The 21,543-nt window shown below is 36.3% G+C and overlaps 1 protein-coding gene across 7 annotated transcripts in view; it reads right to left on the bottom strand.

The window, feature by feature from the left end:
* EPS8 (epidermal growth factor receptor pathway substrate 8) overlaps positions 1-21,543 on the bottom strand; it is a 182,208-nt gene that overhangs the window by 150,174 nt on the left and 10,491 nt on the right. For 2 of the 7 annotated variants that reach the window (XM_036296981.1, XM_036296975.1), the window contains exon 1: positions 748-914. The exons of the other annotated variants lie outside the window; for them this stretch is intronic. The gene's annotated coding sequence lies outside the window, so the exon portion shown is untranslated. Of the gene's footprint in view, positions 1-747; positions 915-21,543 lie in introns of those variants that run through there. 7 annotated transcript variants of the gene reach the window in all.

The raw sequence follows: 21,543 nt of genomic DNA, 5'->3' as shown, positions 1-21,543 counted from the left end.
CGCACCATAGAAATAGGAAATACAGGGGAAACCACTCAAGAAGGAGGAGTCACATAATAACACATCCCTCTCTTACTTAGTAGCTGATCTGAGGATATAGTAGTTGGCATGGCTTGATAGCAAATGGCAAATAAGTGAATAGGTGTTCTTCTTTAGATCCTGGGCAAACAGAGCAACAGTCATGTATGCTAACACAGTCAAAGCAATCCCAGTAATTCTCAGGCCCTTTTCCCATAACTGAAAATTATCACCTCTTTCCCTGACTATCCAACCCATGCATTTTAAGCAAACTGTCTATACAATTTAGCAAAAAAAAAAAAAAAATGTGAATGAAATATGTGAAAGAACCTCCCAAAAAATCTCTATGAATAACAATCCTGGTTTTATTTTCCCAGAAGTATTAGAGAGGGATGTAGGCTGGTTAAGCAACATGTGATATGATGTGACGTGAAGCCAGGCCAATCATTAAGCTCCACGGGCCTTTTTACTACTCAGTCACTTCCCACTCCACCTCTCCAAGGTATGAGGGGAGGGAGTGCTGCTCCCTCTCTAAAGCCTAAGCCTTTGGGACTGCAGTTCCTCTCCTTGAATAACCTTTGCACCAAAATACCACACTAGCCTGAAGTGCACATACTCAGAGAGCTGTCCCGAGGTCAAGTCTGCTTGATCCTGCCAGTTAAAGATGTCTGGAGAGCAACAGCATAGAGAGGACATCTATCAAAGGTACATGTAGATGCCATCACTCACATGAAACCCTTTCTCAGCCTTCCAGTCTTTCGGCCAATACTCTCTGTCTCAAGATTTTGGAAAACAGGACGGAAGATGGCGGCGGTATAGGCAGACGCGTCCCAGGTCGTGTCCTGGAGCAAATGGAGTGAGCAGCTGAAACTAGTAACATCCACCCCGAATTGGCGAAACTGCTCAGCTGGTGAGACGGTTTGCAGCCGGGAAGAGCAGAACTCCCCTGGAAAGGTAAAAAAAACCAGGGATTTGGGCAGGAAAGTTTGCCAGACCTCTGAGCCCAGAGAGTCGGAGGGAGACCGCGTGGCAGACAGCCGCGTCCCTTGGGACAGGCAGAGCCCCTGACGGGGGAAAGGAGAACCGCGGGATTCCTGGCGCCGCCAGGGGAATTGAGAGCTGGGTTCTGTGATCACGGAGGACTGAGCCTAAAGGGGGCAGCCTAAAGAGCTGACCAGACCATACAGTCCCGGTAAGAGAAGAAGCTTACAGAAACCAAGCCTTCCCCATTTCGGCGGCCGGCGTTCGTTTGTTTGTTTTCACTGAATCCTGTTCATGGGACATTTCGGATACAGACACTCACCTGTGCTGAAGAGAGGGAGAGGGTGCGGAGGAGTGGAATCTGGGGAGAGACTGAGGAGAGAAGGGGGGCCGGGAGAGGTGGCAGCGAACTGAGTGCTGAGACACCCCTGAGCCCAGGACTGGGGCAGCCATTCTCTCAGGAGAGTGAGACTCCTCCCCCCAGCCCCCAGGCAAGGAGCACAGCCATACCCAGATTCCACCCTGTAGGAGATGAAGGATTAAAATAACCTGATCAGTCCCTGGGAGTTAACAGGGTCTGGCCTATACAGTTAACAGGGTCTGGCCTATAGAGGGATTTTCAATCCCAGCAACAACACAGCGCCAGTAACTCTTACGCAGCCAGCTCTGGGCAGTGAACTTCCACTGGACAGAGAGGGCCTATAGCCTCAGAGGCCAACCCCAGAACACTGCCACCCAGAGGCTGACCCACAAACTGACTCTTTGCTAAACACAAAATAAGGCAGTCTGGGAAACAAATGCGGCTTGCTTTAAAATAAGGACTGTGGTTTACACACAGAGGAACAGTGTATCGCAGGGAAACTCAACACTCTCCTGAATACCTGGCAGGTCTAAGGCGAGCCACACTGAAGAATAGAAGAACCGAAGGACCTTCACTACTGCAATATTTTTTTTTTTCTTTTTTCACCTTTTAACTAAGAAACCAATTTTTTTTTTTTTTTTTTTTTTTTTTTTTCTTTTCCTCTTCTTCTTTTTTTTTTTCTTCTTTTTTCCATCACCTGATTTTACCCTTTTAATTACTACCTTCTTATTTTTAACCAGTATTATTACTGCTACCATTTTACCATTTTTTTTTAAAGTGCCATTTTATTTTCTCTTTATTTTATTTTGGGATTAGTGTTCTCCATTCTATTTTCATCGTTATATTATTGGTTGTTTCTAGTTTGCATTCATCTCCAGGGAGCTGTTGCTGGAATTTGTTGGGATTAATGGCTGTTCTATAGGAGTATTCTCCTCATATAAAAAAGTCTCTTCCCCTCTTCCACTTCAATCTCTCTTTTCGCTCTTTTTTTTTCTTTTCTTTTCTTTTCTCACTTTTATTTTCCCCCCTCCTTTTTCCCAATTTCATTTTTGCACTCCTTTTTTTGGTCCCTACTTTTCTTTTCTTTTTTCTCTTTTATCTTTTTCTCTTCCTTCTTCCTTATCCCCTAATTCTCTTAATTCAGGTGGTCACCTTTATTTGGGGTTATTAATATCGTGAATATATTTGTGTATAGTGCCTGGTACATGGTGCCTTGTTGTGTTGTATTTTGTGCCTTTAAATCAACGCAGCAGATCCAAGCAACAGCAACCTCCTGAGCACCACACCCTCTGCTGAGGAACAGCAGCTGTACGTGAAACCTCACCCCATCAGCCAGAAGAGCCACCACAGCTGTGAACAGCACCCACCAGAGGAGCTGCTGCTACCGCAACCGCCCGAAGAGCAACCACAGACCAAGGAGTCACTGCCACCAAGGGAGCAACCACTGAACGACTCAACGTCTAGATATGTCAGTGAGATCAAACATGGGTAGACAAAGAAACCCCCAAAGGAAAGAGAAGGAGGACTCTCCGGAAAAGCAGCTAAGTAATAAAGAGGCATGCAACATGACAGAAAAAGAATTCAGAATAAGGGTCCTAGAGTGCATAAACCGGATGGAGGGAAAAATCGACAACCTCTGCAAGAAGCAAGAAGAAACAGATGAAATAATCAATAACATATGGAAGAAGCTAGAAGAAACAGATGAAAAAATCAACAACTTAAGTAAGACCCAAGAAGAAATGAAGAGTGATATAGCTGCAATGAAAAACTCCATTGAAAGTATCAACAGTAGACTAGGAGAAGCGGAGGACCGAATTAGTGAATTAGAAGACAAGGAAGCAAAACACACCCAAAATGTACTGCAATTGGAGAAAAAAATGAAAAGACAGGAGGAGAGCCTAAGGGAGCTTTGGGACAACATGAAACGAAACAACATACGAATAATAGGGGTACCAGAACAACAGAAGGATGAACAAGGATTAGAAAACCTATTAGAAGAAATAATATCAGAAAACTTCCCTGAGGTGGGGAAGACAAAAGTCACACAAGCCCAGAGAGTCCCAAACAAGGTGAACCCGAAAAGACACACACCAAGACACATCATAATTACCATGGCAAATGTTCAGGACAAAGAGAGAATCTTACAGGCTGCAAGAGAGAGATGGAAAGTTACATACAAGGGATCTCCCATTAGATTGTCAAATGATTTCTCAACAGAAACACATCAGGCCAGAAAATAATGGACAGAAATTTACAAAGTGATGCAAAGCAAAGGACTGAATCCAAGAATACTCTATCCAGCAAGGCTATCATTCAAACTTGAAGGGGAAATAAGAAGCTTCACAGACAAAAAAAGGCTAAGGGAGTTTATCACCACCAAGCCAGCAATGCAAGGAATGCTAAAGGGACTGGTATAAAAATAAGAAATAAAAAGCTCAGAAAGAAAACAGCCACACAAAAACAGAAATGGCTACAAACAAGTACCTTTCAATAATAACTTTAAACGTAAATGGACTAAATGCTCCAAACAAAAGACATCGAGTGGCTGAATGGATAAAAAAACATGACCCATACATCTGCTGTCTACAAGAAACCCACCTCATTACAAGGGACTCACACAGACTGAAAGTGAAAGGATGGAAAAATATCTTTCAGGCAAATGGAAAGGAAAAGAAAGCTGGGGTAGCAATACTTATATCGGACAAAATAGACCTCAAAGTGAAGGCCATAACAAGAGATAAGGAAGGCCACTTCATAATACTAAAGGGATCAATACAACAAGAGGATATAACCCTGGTAAACATATATGCACCCAATGCAGGAGCACCCAAATTCATAAAAAAACTCCTGGAAGATATCAAAGGAGAGATCGACAACAATACAATCATAGTAGGGGACTTTAATACACCACTGACAACATTGGATAAGCCCTCTAAACAAACAATCAGCAAAGATACAGCAATCCTAAATGACTCACTAGATCAGATGGACTTAATAGACATCTTCAGAACACTTCACCCCAAAGCCAGGAAATATACATTCTACTCAAATGCTCATAAGACATATTCAAAAATAGACCATATATTGGGTCACAAGCAAAGTATCCCCAAATTCAAGAAGATTGAAATCATAAAAAGCGTCTTCACAGACCACGATGGCATAATATTAGAAATAAACTACAATAAAAACAACCCAAAATACTTAAACACCTGGAAGCTGAATAGCATGCTATTAAATATTGATTGGGTTACCAATGAAATCAAAGAAGAAATTCGAAACATCCTGGAAACTAATGACAATGAAAACACAACAATCCAAAACCTATGGGACACAATGAAAGCAGTCCTGAGAGGGAAGTTTATAGCTCTACAGGCCTATCTCAAAAAACAAGAAAAAATGGTAGTAAATCATCTAACTCTACAACTCAAAGAATTAGAAAGAGAGCAACAAGAAAACCCCAGAGTGAGCAGAAGGAAGGAGATAATAAAGATTAGAGCAGAAATAAATGACATAGAGACCAAAAAAACAATACAGAAAATCAATGAAACCAAGAGCTGGTTCTTTGAAAGGATAAACAAGATTGACAAGCCTCTAGCCAGACTCACCAAGAAGCAAAAAGAGAGGACCCAAATAAACAAAATCAGAAACGATAGAGGCGAAATAACAACAGACCCCACAGAAATACAAATGATTGTTAAAAAATACTATGGACAGCTCTACTCCAACAAACTAGACAACCTGGAGGAAATGGACAAATTCCTAGAAAAATACAACATTCCAAAACTCAATCAGGAAGAATCTAATAATCTCAACAGGCCAATAACTATGGGAGAAATTGAAGCAGTCATCAAAAAGCTTCCAGCAAACAAAAGCCCAGGACCAGACGGCTTCACAGGGGGGTTTTACCAAACATTCAAGGAAGAACTAAAACCTATCCTCCTCAGACTACTACAAAAAGTTCAAGAGGAAGGAACACTTCCAAGCTCATTCTATGAAGCCAGCATCACCCTAATACCAAAACCAGATAAAGACAACACAATGAAAGAGAATTACAGGCCAATATCTCTCATGAACATAGATGCCAAAATCCTCAACAAAATCTTAGCAAATCGGATCCAGCAGTACATCAGAAAGATCATACACCATGACCAAGTAGGATTTATCCCAGGGATGCAAGGATGGTACAATATCCGCAAATCAATAAACGTGATACATCACATAAACAAATTGAAAGAAAAAAACCACATGGTCATATCAATTGATGCAGAAAAAGCATTTGACAAAATTCAACACCCATTTTTGATAAAAGCTCTCAGCAAGGTGGGAGTAGAAGGATCATACCTCAACATAATAAAAGCCATATATGACAGGCCCACAGCCAACATCATACTCAATGGACAAAAACTAACACCATTTCCCCTAAGAACAGGAACAAGACAGGGATGCCCCCTCTCACCACTCCTGTTCAACATAGTACTGGAAGTGTTAGCCATCGCAATTCGGCAAGAAGAAGAAATAAAAGGCATCCAAATTGGAAAAGAGGAAGTAAAACTGTCCTTATTTGCAGAAGACATGATATTATACATACAAAACCCTAGAGACTCCATCAAAAAGCTACTAGACTTAATACATGAATTTGGCAATGTAGCAGGATACAAAATTAACCCCAAGAAATCTAAGGCATTTCTATACACCAATAGTGAACTTTCAGAAAGAGAGATTATAAAAACAATCCCGTTTACCATCGCACCAAAAAAATTAAGCTACCTAGGAATAAACTTAACTAAAGAGGTAAAAGACCTCTACTCAGAAAACTACAGGACGTTGAAAAAAGATATAGAGGAAGACATAAACAGATGGAAGAACATACCGTGTTCATGGTTTGGTAGAATCAACATCATTAAAATGTCCATACTACCCAAAGCAATCTATAAATTCAACGCACTTCCCATTAAAATACCAACGGCATACTTCAGAGATCTAGAACGAACTCTCCAAAAATTCATCTGGAATAAAAAAAGACCCCGAATAGCTGCAGCAATCCTGAAAAAGACCAAAGTAGGTGGGATCTCAATACCAGATATCAAGTTGTATTACAAAGCCACTGTTCTCAAAACTGCCTGGTACTGGCACAAGAATAGGCATATAGATCAATGGAATAGAATAGAGAGCCCAGAAATCGGCCCGAACTAATATGCTCAATTAATATTTGACAAAGGAGGCAAGAACATACAATGGAGCCAAGATAGTCTCTTCAATAAATGGTGTTGGGAAAATTGGACAGATATATGCAAGAAAATGAAACTAGACCACCAACTTACACCATACACAAAAATAAACTCAAAATGGATAAAGGACTTAAATGTACGACAGGAAACCATAAAAATTCTAGAAGAATCCAAAGGCAACAAAATCTCAGACATATGCCGAAGCAATTTCTTCACTGATACAGCTCCTAGGGCACTTGAAACGAAAGAGAAAATGAACAAATGGGACTACATCAAAATAAAAAGCTTCTGCACAGCAAAAGAAACCATCAACAAAACAACGAGAAAACCCACTGTGTGGGAAAACATATTTGCCAATGTCATAACTGATAAGGGCCTAATCTCCAAAATTTATAGTGAACTCATACAACTTAACAAAAGGAAGATAAACAATCCAATCAAAAAATGGGCAAAGGACCTAAATAGACACCTTTCAAAAGAGGACATTCAGAAAGCCAAGAGACATATGAAAACATGCTCAAAGTCACTAATCATCTGAGAGATGCAAATCAAAACAACAATGAGGTACCATCTCACACCTGTCAGACTGGCTATCATCAACAAATCAGCAAACGACAAGTGCTGGAGAGGATGTGGAGAAAAAGGAACACTTGTGCACTGCTGGTGGGAATGCAGACTGGTGCAGCCACTATGGAAGACAGTATGGAGTTTCCTTAAAAAACTGAAAATGGAACTCCCATTTGACCCTGTGATCCCACTTCTAGGAATATATCCCAAGAAACCAGAAACACCAATCAGAAAGGATATATGCACCCCTATGTTCACAGCAGCACAATTCACCATAGCTAAGATCTGGAAACAGCCTAAGTGCCCATCAGTAGATGAATGGATTAGAAAACTGTGGTACATCTACACAATGGAATACTATGCTGCTCTAAAAAGGAAGGAACTCTTACCATTTGCAACGTCATGGATGGAACTGGAGAGCATTATGCTAAGTGAAATAAGCCAGTCAATGAAGGAAAAATACCACATGATCTCACTCATTCATGGATAATAGAGACCATTATAAACTTTTGAACAATAATAGATACAGGGGCAGAGCTGCCTCAAACAGATTGTCAAACTGCAGCGGGAAGGCCGGGGTGGGTTGGGGGGCAGGAGGTAGGGGGGTAAGAGATCAACTAAAGGACTTGTATGCATGCATATAAGCATAACCAATGGACATAAGACACTGGGGGATAGGGGAGGCTAGGGGACTGTCTAGGGCGGGGGGATAAAATGGACACATATGTAATACCCTTTGTAATACTTTAAGCAATAAATTTAAAAAAAAAAAGGAAAAAAAAGAAAAAAAAATTATACAAGGTAAAACCTAATTGGGAAATCAAATCTTGAATTTTACCTGTAAAAGGTTGCTTTTGAAAGTTATCTTTTATAGCCATCATTTCTACAGAAATTCAGTATCCCCTGATGACTTGTGTAGATCTAAATAGTACTATATGCAGTTGTATCCACTAAGTATTTCACTTTGTTTGGTTTTACTGCTATTTATATTTATTTTAAGATGTAGATAAAGCAAAAATAGTCCTTTGTTTTGGATTAGTTTATTACATTGCTAATTAGGTTCTCCAACAAAATTTGCAAACTGTGTACTAACTATTCAGACTCTGAACTGATAAAAGAGCATACAGATGTTCTCTGGTATACAGACTATCATGTCCTCTACAAATAAAGATTAAGTTTCTTGGTTTATAAAAAAAAAAAAAAAAAAGATTTTGGAAAACAAGTCCTTCCTCCTTCACTCTTAGAAGTATTCATCTTGAAACCACCCGAAGCAGTGGCGTCTCATTCGATGTGTTTCCTGCTCAGTACATCCTTAAACTAGCTCCTTTCCTAAGCACCTAGGCCCAGGCCTCCACTTCAGAGTTCAACAAGCTTACTCTCCCGTCTTCTCCTTCCTTTCTGGCAGCATTCAAGCTTCCCCTCATAGTCCCTCCTTGCCCCTCCACTGACTCTGTACTCAGTTCTGCTCCATTTCTTAAATAGCCCCATATTCTTTCACATTTATCTCACACTCCCAGAGTCCAACACATAAGCCTTCTTACTACCACATGCCTCAGACGTTTACACTTTCCAGAACTCATTTATATTTTGATTGCTCTTTCCCCAGCTAGGTAGTATTACTCGTGTATTTTCGTATGATTCTGAAGCAGCTGTGATCACCACCTCTCCCCCCCACACCCCCCGCCCCCATAAAGATACAACACCATGCTACTTAGCAAGAGTTGTACTCTGATTTACTGTTCTAAATTGTTGATTGATCCCTTCACTTTCATATGGAATTTTTCCTGCAACCAAGTTACACGGAAGAAAATGTCCTTGATGACATTAACCTAGTCTAACCAACAGAGTTTCACCAGAAAGAGACAACAATGAAATAGCCTAAGTAAACCTGTAATTATAAGTTAAGAGCATTAAAGCAATAAATAGTAGAAACCAATCCTGACTGAAGGGCTTACAGAAAGTGTTTTTACTCTGAGAAAATCCCAACATAGACTTTGCAATGAAAGTTTGCTGAAAAAGTTGTTACACTAAAGAAATTTAAATGTCTGATGGCTATAGCTCTCCTTCCAGGAATACCTGTCAAAATACCCATTTGTCAGTTTTAAGCTATCTGGAAATCTGTTTTCCCAAAAGAATTTCCCAACGTAAAAACATTTCAAGTGCAAAAAGATGGAATTATCTTTCCCCAGAGACTAAAAGCTAGCTATTTTTTCATTGTTATTTTACAAATAAAGTTTTCTATGCAGTTTAAGGTAATTTAAAGAAATTTTAATTACTGCCTTAAAAATAGAATCACAGTATTATTCCATTAGAGCTGAGAACGAACCTAACTTAAAATCAAGGACTTATATAATATTAGAATTGGAAGGAGCCTTTGAGATATCTATTTTTTTAAAGACTGTTTTGGATTATATAATTATTTATTATATAATCCTGGGAAAGTGAAGATAATTGGTTTTATGAATTTTAAAAGCAGAGGTAAAACAAAAGTTTCCCACCAGGTTACACAAAGTTGACGGGTAGTATTTAATTAATATTTACCAAATATTAATTAAAGAACACTACTTTAAGAGTTGGGTTCTTTATACTTTAAGTCTCAGAATTATCAGAAGACAGTTTTTTAAAGGGGGAGAAAAATAGGTTTTCAATATTAATATCAAGCAAATGGATTTAATCTCCTTCCATCACAGTAATGATTTGGCTATCTACATACATCCATACAGAAAATAACTTTTTTCCTAACCCTTATAGGTGGGTGGCTGACATTAAACAATAATGACAGTTGTCTCATGAAGTTATCTTACAGATGATAGCAGAGAAAATATAATGCAAATGAGGAAGATAGAAGAAGAAGGCTTGGCACTCTCTGCAGATTTTCTAGGTTTACACATTTTTTTGATTCAGTAGAAAATAAAGGAAACACTACAGAAATCAAAAACACATTTATTAGACAAATACTATTTTAACCCAACTATACTTATAACACTTCTAGATGAAATTAAAATCACTTGGGCATGTAAAAAATAAAACATAAATTAGGCACAACTATGGTTGTTCATAATTGCAGTGGCAAACAGTTCTCCATTAAATTCCTTGTGAAGAAATATCCCCTATCTTTTTCCCTATGCCCCGCCCAAGGTAAACCAAACTCTTTGTCACCCCATAAGATCTCACTTTATCTTCCGTTAACCAAATCTGCATGAACTAACTTCAAAGAAAAGGACAGGAGTTCTCTTTCCATAGAAAAATGTTGGCAAAATAAATTGATTGTGCTTATCAAAAAGAACACAAAATAAAAGATACAATTAGGAAAATGTTACAAGTCATTCTTACATCACTAATACAAAATAGAAATTCTACTTCTGTGAATTTATTGACAGATTTTCTTATTAAAATAATTGCCACACCTGATGTATACATAAAACAAGGAAGAAATAAATAAAAAATGAATTTTCATGGAAACATGTAAGAAAATTGTTCAGAATTCTAAGTAAAATAAGAAAACTAGCATCATGGTTATCAATTAACATTCAAATGTTTTAACAAATATGGCATAAGATACTGTTGTTGGCAAAAATTACAATAAAACAATTTCAAAGCAAATTTTAAGTATCATATCTAGAAAGCAAAACACACTTTAAGATATTAACATACAAAACACATTTATGATTTAAAATAGTTTCTATAAAATGATGAAAATATTCAAGATTCTGTTGAATTTCTCTCAAACAATGAACATCTCTAAATAGTAACCATACTTTCAACCCTTTGTCTAATGCTAGTATACACCAGAATCTTAGTACAGAGCAAAGTAAATTGCACACAGTACAAAAATATCCTGAGTATTCTGCCCAAAGCTATGTTTCATTATTTTTCAGATTTTTTTGCAGTTACACTTATTTTATTCACAACAGCTGAAAACCCAAAATAATTCCAGTATCATAATTATTTATAATTTTCATGTTTTAATTGGATTTTATTCTTTATAAAAACCTGAATTAATAATCACTTAAAAAATAATACCCTAACAGGCAACACTGAATCAAATTTTTACCCTCAAAAAAAGTGCAAAATAAATCAGAAAAAAGCCTGGAAAAGAATGGATAGCATTATTCAACCTTTTAAAATATTCATAACTACCATAGAACTTACTAAAAACGATGTACTGCAGCAAGCCTTTTAAGACCTTTTCATGAGGATTTGGTTAAAGTATCAGAAAAATCTCATTGTCTTACTCATAGGTTGGTGTTCTGCACAAACCTTGAAAACTGTATTCTGATGACAGGAATAGATGGGAAAGAAAAGTGTGAAATCAAAATGCTCTCACCCTTACTCGCTTTTTATTTCAAGAGTTCAGTTTCTTCATGGAGTAAGCTATAAAACACTTTAAAACAATGGCTCACTTATTAAACCTGTGCGAAGTTTAAAGGGAATAATCATAGTCCACATTTAAAAGACTAAGAAGAACTTGAAAAACAGGCACGTTTGCCAGAGGTTTTATCCTAAATAACAGAGTACATTCCAATTGTCTCTCTCATTAAACTTTTCCAGAGTATTTCAATTTAGGCTCAGTAAAAACTGTGGGCAGTATTATAATTTTCCTTTTCTCAATTCAGATTGAGAATTGAGGTGTCATTGGTACAAAGCTCATGATGGAATATACAAGATAGAGACTCATTTACTTCATCATTTAACAAACATATATTAAGTTTCTAATGCACATAAAATCACACTCTAGGCCTGTGGCCTGTCCATAAGGAAAAATCAGATATGGAGCCTATCTTGGAGAAGTGTAATACCTGGTGGCAGGTATAAAATAGTACATGGTAGAAAGAAGTACCAAAAGATCCTGAGAAAACATTTTCAGGAGAGGGAGGTAAAGATAATTCCATGATGGCATAAAATAAATTTGCCAAATGATAGATTAGATTTGTATATGCAGATAGTGTTGAAAGACTTTCCAAGTAAAGTAAGCGAAGAAGGAGAGAAATTAAAGGCAGAGAAATTGGAAAGACTAAAATATTCTGGGGGAAATGTATAGTACTTCACTTTGGCTAATCGACCATTTACAGAAAGAGAGTAGTGAGGCTAAAGTTAAAGTGGAAAGAAATAATCAGGTTATGGAGGCCTAAACTGAATCTTCTGTGGCAGTTTTTTAAGTAACAGACTGACATGATCTGAGCTTGGCTTTAACAAAACAGAACTGGAAGTAGTAATTAAAATAAACTGAAGTAAGAGCAAGGCAACTGTAGAGACCATTTAGGAGGTAATTGTCTAAGAAAACAGTTATGTGGCCTGAAAATAGTGAACATGGGGCAGATAGAACAAAGGCAAGGATTAACTTTAATGTAAAACTAGCAGGATTTGGCAACAAATTGGATATGGCAGTTAAAGAAGGGTCAAAGATGTGTTCTTCTAAGGGTCTAGAAATTTTCCCTAGAATTGAATTATTTCTGAAGCTAACTCACTGTAAAGATTATTTGTACTATTACTAAGAGCTAATTTCAAAATACAAACAAACGGAAAGAACCCTATTTTGTATGATTTAATCATGAACTCAAAAGAAATGTCATAAGAAGTTATCCCAAAGTCCCTTCATTCTTCCTTACTTGTTCTTTAAACCTTTGGATATGAATTAGGTAAACATACCTGTCACATACAAGTCATTCAAGTGACAAAGAAAACACAAAAGTCAAGTGTCATCAATCATAACTTTCTTTTCGAACTCCAGGCAATAAGCCACTGAATATAAGAAGAGTAAGCTTTGCCCAAACATCAAGTGAGGGTTGGAACAAGTACAGGGTTAGCACTCTGGAATGGGAAAGCTTTGCTCTCTAGAGAGTTGTGGATCTAATCCACTCCATACCAAGACAAGGGAACTTGATTTTTGGACACAAATCAACATGCAAGTCCTAGCCCAAGCAATCCACAGTAAACCTCTGTCACCAGAAAGAGCAAAACTATCCCATGAACCATGGCTGAGTGAACTTTTGTCCTTCATGCTTTCTGCCTTCTTGTTTTAATTTTAGAGTATTTTAGTCCCTAACTAAGTTTAATTTCAGTCATATCACTTTAGTAGAGGATATGAAAAAGTAATCAATTTATCAGCATGTTAAGACTTTGAAGAATAGTTTAAGATGATAAAAATAATACTGACACAACACAAACTGAAGCGGTTGAAACACAATTTAATAACAAGCTAGCTGAAATGACATAAACCAACTTAATCACTTTATCACAGAGAAAAGCATATCTTCTTTTGGCAAGAGGAGTTATTCTTTCACCCCTGAATCAGCAACAGAAGAGAGATGAAAACCCCTCTCCCAGGGAAAACAAAGACTGTTTCAGCACATGGAAAAGGCTAGAGAGAATATTATTCAAGAGTTTTTGGCAACAATAAGAGTGGGATATGTTTCTCAGGTTCCCAGGTGGATTGTATGATTTTTGCTCCTATTATGAAAATAGGAAACTTTAGTCACTATAATTCAGCTCTATTGAGGGTTAAAAACATTTCTGAAAACTCACCTGAGAATATAACATTTTTTACAATGTTTGGAAAAATAATTTTAAGCATAAGACTTTTCTTCAACTCAGTCAACACTGTTACAGTGTCTCTACAATAAGCTAGACCTAAACTTTGGCATTGAACAAAAATGTATTTTTAAAGTTACTACTCTTCAAAATTTTATGTACTAGTATACACCTAGTATACTAGTAATAAAAATAGTATACTATTACAAAAATATATTATATAATTATATAATATATTATATAATACAAAATATAATACAAAAATATATTATAAAAATAGTAACTAATACATCTAGTATACTAGAAATAAAAATAAACTAAAAATAGATTCTTAGTATCAGAAATGATATATTAGATCACTCTTCAATCCATTTGTTATAGCACGCAGCTTTTGCACATAAATGATTTTTCCACATAACAGAGTACCTCTTAAAAGAAAAAGGTTTTAATTATTTTGATTACTTTTATTTCCATTTTAATACAAATTTAAAATATACTATTGTAATGACATATTTGTATAGTATTTTATAAGATATTTTTACTTAATCACTTAAACGATCTTATTAATGCCTTTATTTGCCAAACTTCCTACATAATGTTGAATATAACATAACCTTTTCTCTTTTTATCCACGTTTATTGAGATATAATTAATATATAGCATTGTTAGTTTAAGGTGTACAATGTGATAATTTAATACATATGTATATATTGTAAAATGGTTACCACAATAACTTTAGTTAATAACTTCATGACCTAACATAATTACTTTTTTGTTTATATGGTCAGAACATTTACTCTCTTAGCAAATTTTAATTATACAGGGGTGGGCAAAAGTAGGTTTACAGTTGTAATATAAATAAATACAATAATTAATAAATAATAATACAACTGTATTTTCACATATTCACAACTATAAACCTACTTCCCATGTATAAGACATATTGTTAACTATAGTCACAATGCTGTACATTAGATCCCTACAATTTATTCATCTTATAACTGGAAGTTTGTACCCCTTGACCAATATCTCCCATTTTCTCTACCCCCTCCCATCCCCAGACAACCACCATTCTACTGTTTCTATAAATGCACATATATCACATTTTCTTTACCCATTCATCTGTCAAGGAATAGTTAGGTTATTTCCATGTCTTAACTATTGTGAATAATGCTATAGTGAACATGGGGATGCAAATATCTCTTTGAGATCCTAAATTTATATTAATTCTAGTATATTGAGTAGTGTGATTGCTGGATTGTATATTAGTTCTAGTTTCATTTTTTTTTTTGAGGAACCTCCATATTTTCCACAATGGCTATACCAATCAATACTCCCATCGACAGTATACAAGGATTGGCTCCCTTTTCTCCACATCCTCACCAACACTTATCTCTTGTCTTTTTTTATGATAGCCATTCTAACAAATGTTCTGTTCCACTGGTCTATGTGTTTGTTTTCATGCTTTTTGATTACTGTAGCTTTGTAATAGTTTGAAATCAGGAAATATGATGCCTCTCGCTTATTCTTCTTTTTGAGGATTGCTTTGGCTTTTCTGGTCTTTGTGGTTCTATATGAATTTTACAATTGTTCTTATTATTTCTGTGAAAAATGCTGTTGGAATTTTAATAGAAATTGCGCCGAATCTATAAATTGCTTTGGGTAGTAAGGGCATTTTAATAATATTAATTCTTCCAATCCATGAACACAGGATTCTTTCCACTTACTTAGTCTTCTTCAGTTTCCTTCATCAATGTCTTACAGTTCTCAGTGCACAGGTCTTCCTAAGTAGCATATATTTGGGACAAATAAAGTCTAAGAAATCCATGCAATATTCAGGTACAGTCAGAAATAAAGGGTTAGAGCTCAGGAGAACAACCGCATCAACTGGAAATAAAGAATTCGTGAAATAATGTGAGTGCTTGAAGTCACTTGGAAGATAATGAAACATAAAATGATTCGAAGGCTGAGAAAAGAATTGTGGAAAATTCAGAAATATCTCAACTTGTGAGTGTTCAGATTATGAACAGAACCATGAATTGAGGCCAAAAAAAGTACTGTCTCTCCCTGCTACCAACAGATGGTGCTAGAACTTACTTGATAAGAACACTTTGGACACTTTTTAGATACCTGTCCAACTCCAAAGAGCAGAGTTTCTGAATTAACATCAAGTGCAGGTGGATGTAAACCAGAGAAGGATAGCACCATGGAAGCCAAAGGAAGAGAACATTGTTTAAAAAAAAAAAAAAAGGTCATTACAAACATGTAGCCATTCAGCAAATAGACAATCTACAAAGCACTAGAAACTCTAGGCAATAAAAATTTAACAGTGAACAAAACAACACAGTCCATGCCTCTAAGAGCTGACAGGTGATAAAGATTATCAAGAGATAAAAATTATCTTTCTTTTGGTTTGACTTTCGGAAGGTTACAGATGAGACATGAGCTCAGGCACTAGACTACAGTGGGCTGAATAATGCAGGACAGTTGAGGGAGAAGAAACAGGCCTAAGATTCTTGCCAAGAGTCTTAATTCGGCTAACAAGACAGACATAAGCAGCAGCAAGAGGACATTAAGAGAACAGTTTCCAGATATGTGTAATACCACACCAAGAGATACAGGAACCCCAAGACTTACTTACTATATAAACACTTTGACACAGACTGGTACATGTAAGAAGGGGAATTACATTTTAGACTCCAAAATACATTTTATGAGACAAAAACCTAAATTATTAAAATTACATTCCAATGTTATTGACTTTTTAATTATTAATGATTCTCTGAGTTCAATTTGGTTTAAGTCAAGTTGAAAATTAGAAGGGAATCATCAGGCCAAAGAACTTTGATCATCCTCAGAGAAAGAAGGAAAATGAATGCGATACCTTGATGCAGTTTAGAGTTAAAGATATGCATGTGCCCTGGCTAGTGTGGCTCAATTGGTTGCATATCGTCCCAAGCACCAAAAGGTTGCTGGTTCGATTTCAGTCAAGGCATATGCCCAGGAGCATGCAAGAAGCAACCAATAGCCCTACCTGGTTTGGCTCAGTGGATGGAGCGTCGGCCTGCAGACTGAAGGGACCCAGGTTTGATTCCGGTCAAGGGCATGCGCCTTGGTTGCGGGCAGATCCCCGGTGGGGATTGTGCAGGAGGCAGCTGATTGATGTGTCTCTCTCATCGATGTTTCTAACTCTCTATCTCTCTCCCTTCCTCTCTGTAAAAAATTAATAATATATATATATATATATAAAAAAAAAGAGAGAGAGATATATCATAGAGGTAAATAAGTACCCTACCTAAGTACAAGTCCTAATTAGAAAAAAGAGTATGGTTTAAGTCTAGCTGACAGAAGTCTGTATCTGTTTAATTATTGCAGCCAATAATCTCAGTACAACATATTTCAACATATGAGTTACATACAAGAGAAAAAGTTCCTATCCATGTCTAGCTAGCATATATAGAGGCAAAATGGCAATTAGACATTAATATATGACCAAACAAAACTAAGTGATTCATACTGGTATCTAAAATTCTCATTTTTGCAGTAACAACTTATAACATGTATAACAAAGCCTGAAGTCTTATGTGACTTTAATAAATATAATCAACTACACGTATTCATAAATATTCATTTAATGAGAGAAAAACAGCCTCAGCTTATTCGGATAGTCGACATGCACAAACTAATTTACTGCACAAGAGGTAGTAGAAACAATGCCACCACTTCTTACCAATACATTCACATACTACCTTTTTTTTAAAAAAGAAAAGAAAAAAGTCTTCAAAAATAACTTTTAGTATGCCATCATTTTTTTAAAATCAGATCCTCTGGTAATGATTTATTTGAGACACATGTAAGAAGGAATAGCCAAAATGAGAAAAACTAAATTAAGTTTTCTTTTAGAACAAAAGTGCTTCTATGTTATGAATTTGGCAAAACTGCAGAAATGGATTTATATTTACCCCTCCCTCCTCTCCCCAACTTCTCAACTTGTATACAAGCCCTGTGTTGTTTAAGCTAATAGCATATAGCTATAACTCTCTGGTTAAGTAGACAGAGCTTGGAAAATTAGGTCACAAGGTTGTCACTGGGACTCCAAATCATCTATCTGGCAAGTTTGCATGGCTCCCTCCTCCCTGTGATTCTATTATACACTGTCCGATAGGCAAGATAAGGGAGAGGTTCCAAGGGCATTCTATAATAGCTACAAAAATTTTTGGTCCAAATCACTAAGAATGTGGGACAACTCAGGAACTGTTATCCTTCTATAGTCAACATAGTTATCAATGATTTGATAAATATTAATTCAGAACCTTCTTTGTGCAGAGAAATAATTATTTTGTTAGTTCAGTGCCAATCATGGTCCAAATCCATACAGGCTTATGATTTAAAAGCAATTCTTGGTTTTGTTTCCAAACAATTAAGCTCCTTGCAATGCAAATAAAGAAGTTTTTTGAAATAGATAGTTATGAATCTTTCATTCATAGTAGCTCACTACAAACACATGAGCCAAATACATTGTGGGGATCATTTCAATGGTGTGTAATCTGAGAGGTGTGTTAGAAAGTACTTGGTCCACTAAGGGAGGAGTCATTCACATTTTTCTTTCTTGTAAGTAAAGTACAGTGCAGTATTGCTTCATATGGCAGTCTGAAAGTTATCCACATTCCAAATTCAAGATAAGAGATAGTTCCACATCTCTACAGATTAACATTTTACAACCAGTCTGAGATCTCCAGTATGATCCTCTGTTATGAATAATGGCTTCTTCATTCCTAAGTTTCCAGTCTGACCTGATCATAAATTGACCTTAATAGTTGAAAATCTTTCAAAAGGAGTCCTGGTAAACTAAAATATTTCCTGAAGCTGTTCCTAAATAACAAATATTCCTTTGTGGAATTATTGTAAAATTATACTTAATTTGGAAATGGGGCTATACATATGTACATGTAAAAAATTATAATACAAAATGTTAATATCTTCACTCTCTTAGAAGTTAGAGAAGGCAGGAGGGAGGGAAAGAAGTAGGAAATAAAGGAGAGGCCAGAAAGGTTATTCTTTATTTTACACATTTTTAATTGTTTAACTAGATTTGATGCTTCTTTTACGTTTTTATGCTTCTTTTAATTTATGTTTCTGACATGGTACACTCAATAAAGATAGGAATCTTAACTTTGTTAATTATAATATTTCATTATTTAGTAATATGTCTAGCAGTTAATCGGCACTTATTTAATATTTCTTTATTAAGAGATCAATTTCACTAACTGAAAAAAATTATTTTCCATTAAATAAAGCTGTATATGTCCAGGACTGTTAGGTCAAGAAATCAGATCGGGCTGAATAAAGCCGATGGGCCTGCTTTGGTTTAGCCAAATCTCTAATCTCACACAACTATCTCAGGTCACAAGAAGGATCACTGGAGAAGCTAAAATGGATCTATCACCATCATAACAAACAAAACACGCCTTCATATACAAAGGACAGTTCAATATGTATTTTATTGTATTCATACGCATTTGTGTACCTCTTCTACAGTTTTCTTTTAAAGAAACTTTATCCATTCCAGCCACTGCTATGGTTGACAACAGTAGCAAAAACTTAGTTAAGAGTATTAGAAAGGGGGGTATAGGAAGCTGAAATGATCACAGCTAGAAGCTTTAAAAAGTTATTTTCGAGAAAAAGCACACTTCTGGCTGAATTAGTTTCTTTGGTCTTAAGAATGAAGCCATGTTCTCAAATCAACCCCTTGCAAAGTTCTACGGACTCCTGTCTTCCTTTGGAAGAGGAAAACTCAGCAGGCTCAGATCAGCTGCCTGATCTAAAATGCTTCCCCCAAATGCACAACTGCTCTCTCAAACGCGTAGTTAGCTAGACCAGCTTCCAATAAGAGCAAGCATTTGTTTCGCTTAATGTCTAAAATTCAAACTAATGTCCACATTACCCTAAAGAAATCAATGTTAGCTAGAAAGATCTGGCTGTTAAATCTTACAATAAGACTGTCCATATTTGGAACCCAAACCTTTTATTTTGTATCTAATTATTGAGTAAATATTTAATATATACTCTTATCGAATAATACATTACACTTTTCAATATTTATAATCAAAGTTCCTCATATGTAAATCACGAATGGCACAGCAGTGATTAAAATGGCTTCTAGATTTCCTGAGAAGTATTTGAGTTTCTCCTTTGGTTACCACCAAACTATTTCCATTATCTACCATTTACTACCACAACTAGTTTCCCCATCATTTTACCACTTCATCCATTAGTTTGGGATCTTTTAGTTTGATTATAAAAATGCCTTTGAAAACAATAAATAGGACACAAAATATAATTGGTAGCCACTGAGTTAAATTATGCAGTATTCTCACATCTATTCTGTTGCACAGGGATAGCTCATGACTTCACTCTTTAAATATTCTATTAACTACCGAGCAGAGAGAGAAAATGGAAATAACTATATGTAACAGATATAAGTGGAGGGGAGGAGGCCTTGGAGGTAAGATGAGACTTTTGTTCCTATTCAAAGACCCCTTAGGAGGTCATGAAGTACTCCACATACAATTATTTTTTTGTATCATATGACTTCACATGAGATATGTATAATTCAAATTCTTTAATTCCCTACATTGTTAACGGGCTCCTACAACACAAAAGGTTAACAAAAAGTCAGTAGCATAAATTCTAATATAGAAATAAAACCATGGTGGATCTTTCCTAATTAGCACAAAAACTGAATGGTGTTAAGATATTCCAGTTAATCACTGCTAATGTATTTACTCCAGACAAATCAAGATTTTTATTATCTTCATAATGAGACTTTACTACTTCCAAAATAATTTACTTACTACCCAAATAAAATGAAGGTAATGAGAGTTTCAATCATTCCTTTGTTTCACGCCCTCTAGCAGCCTAAACTTAACCTCCACTGTCATAACCACCATGAATGTCTTTTATTCCGATTTTAATCCCCATAACTGAGGTCTCACACAGGCAGTGAGAAAGAGAACAGTAAATGGAAAGATAGCAAAGTTATGAAAGATACATTTTCAACTCAAGTTGTCTGAGGACTGAATAAAACTGTCAGACACTGGGGCTAGAGGATGGGATAAGCAAGCAGGAGAGCAGCAGGTGGGAGAAGGAGTGTCAAGGGAAAATCCACATGATCATTTATTTGCTTCAAGATTTTTGTCAGTCTATTTTCTATATGAGACCATGGAAGTAGCAAGTCTTAAGATAGTGTGGGGGAAATGAGAAATACAGCCAAGTACATGAATGTTGTAGTAAAAATGGTACTTAAACCTTTTATTTCAATAATTTGGATAAAAATATAGAAAAGTAAAATAATATGAAAAGAAAAGATGATATATCTTTCCTACAAAGATAGCAAATATACTATTATACATAAAATATAGAACTGATAATTCTTTATATCATTCTTTTTTTAATATATTGTTATTGATTTCAGAGAGGAAGGGAGACAGAGAGCTAGAAACATCAATGATGAGAACCACTGATTGGCTGCCTCCAGCATGCCCCCTACTGGGGATCGAGCCTGCAACCCAGGCATGTGCCCTTAACCGGAATCAAATCTGGAACCTTTCAGTCTGCAGGCCAATGCTCTATCTACTGAGCAAAACCAGCTAGGGCTATATCATTCTTTATATATTGTTTTTCAGGTTTGACTATCACAGATTGTTCATTTTAAAATAGAAGATGAGCCAGGCTGGTGTGGCTCAGGGGTTGAGCTTCCACCTATGAACCAGGAGGCCAAGTTTCGATTCCCAATCAGAGAACATGATCAGGTTGTGGGCTAGATCCCCAGTAGAGGCAACCAACCAATGTGTCTCT

This window comes from Myotis myotis, unplaced genomic scaffold (assembly GCF_014108235.1).
Source record: "Myotis myotis isolate mMyoMyo1 unplaced genomic scaffold, mMyoMyo1.p scaffold_m19_p_3, whole genome shotgun sequence".
Taxonomy (NCBI): domain Eukaryota; kingdom Metazoa; phylum Chordata; class Mammalia; order Chiroptera; family Vespertilionidae; genus Myotis; species Myotis myotis.
This window is presented reverse-complemented; position numbering and strand designations above follow the sequence as displayed.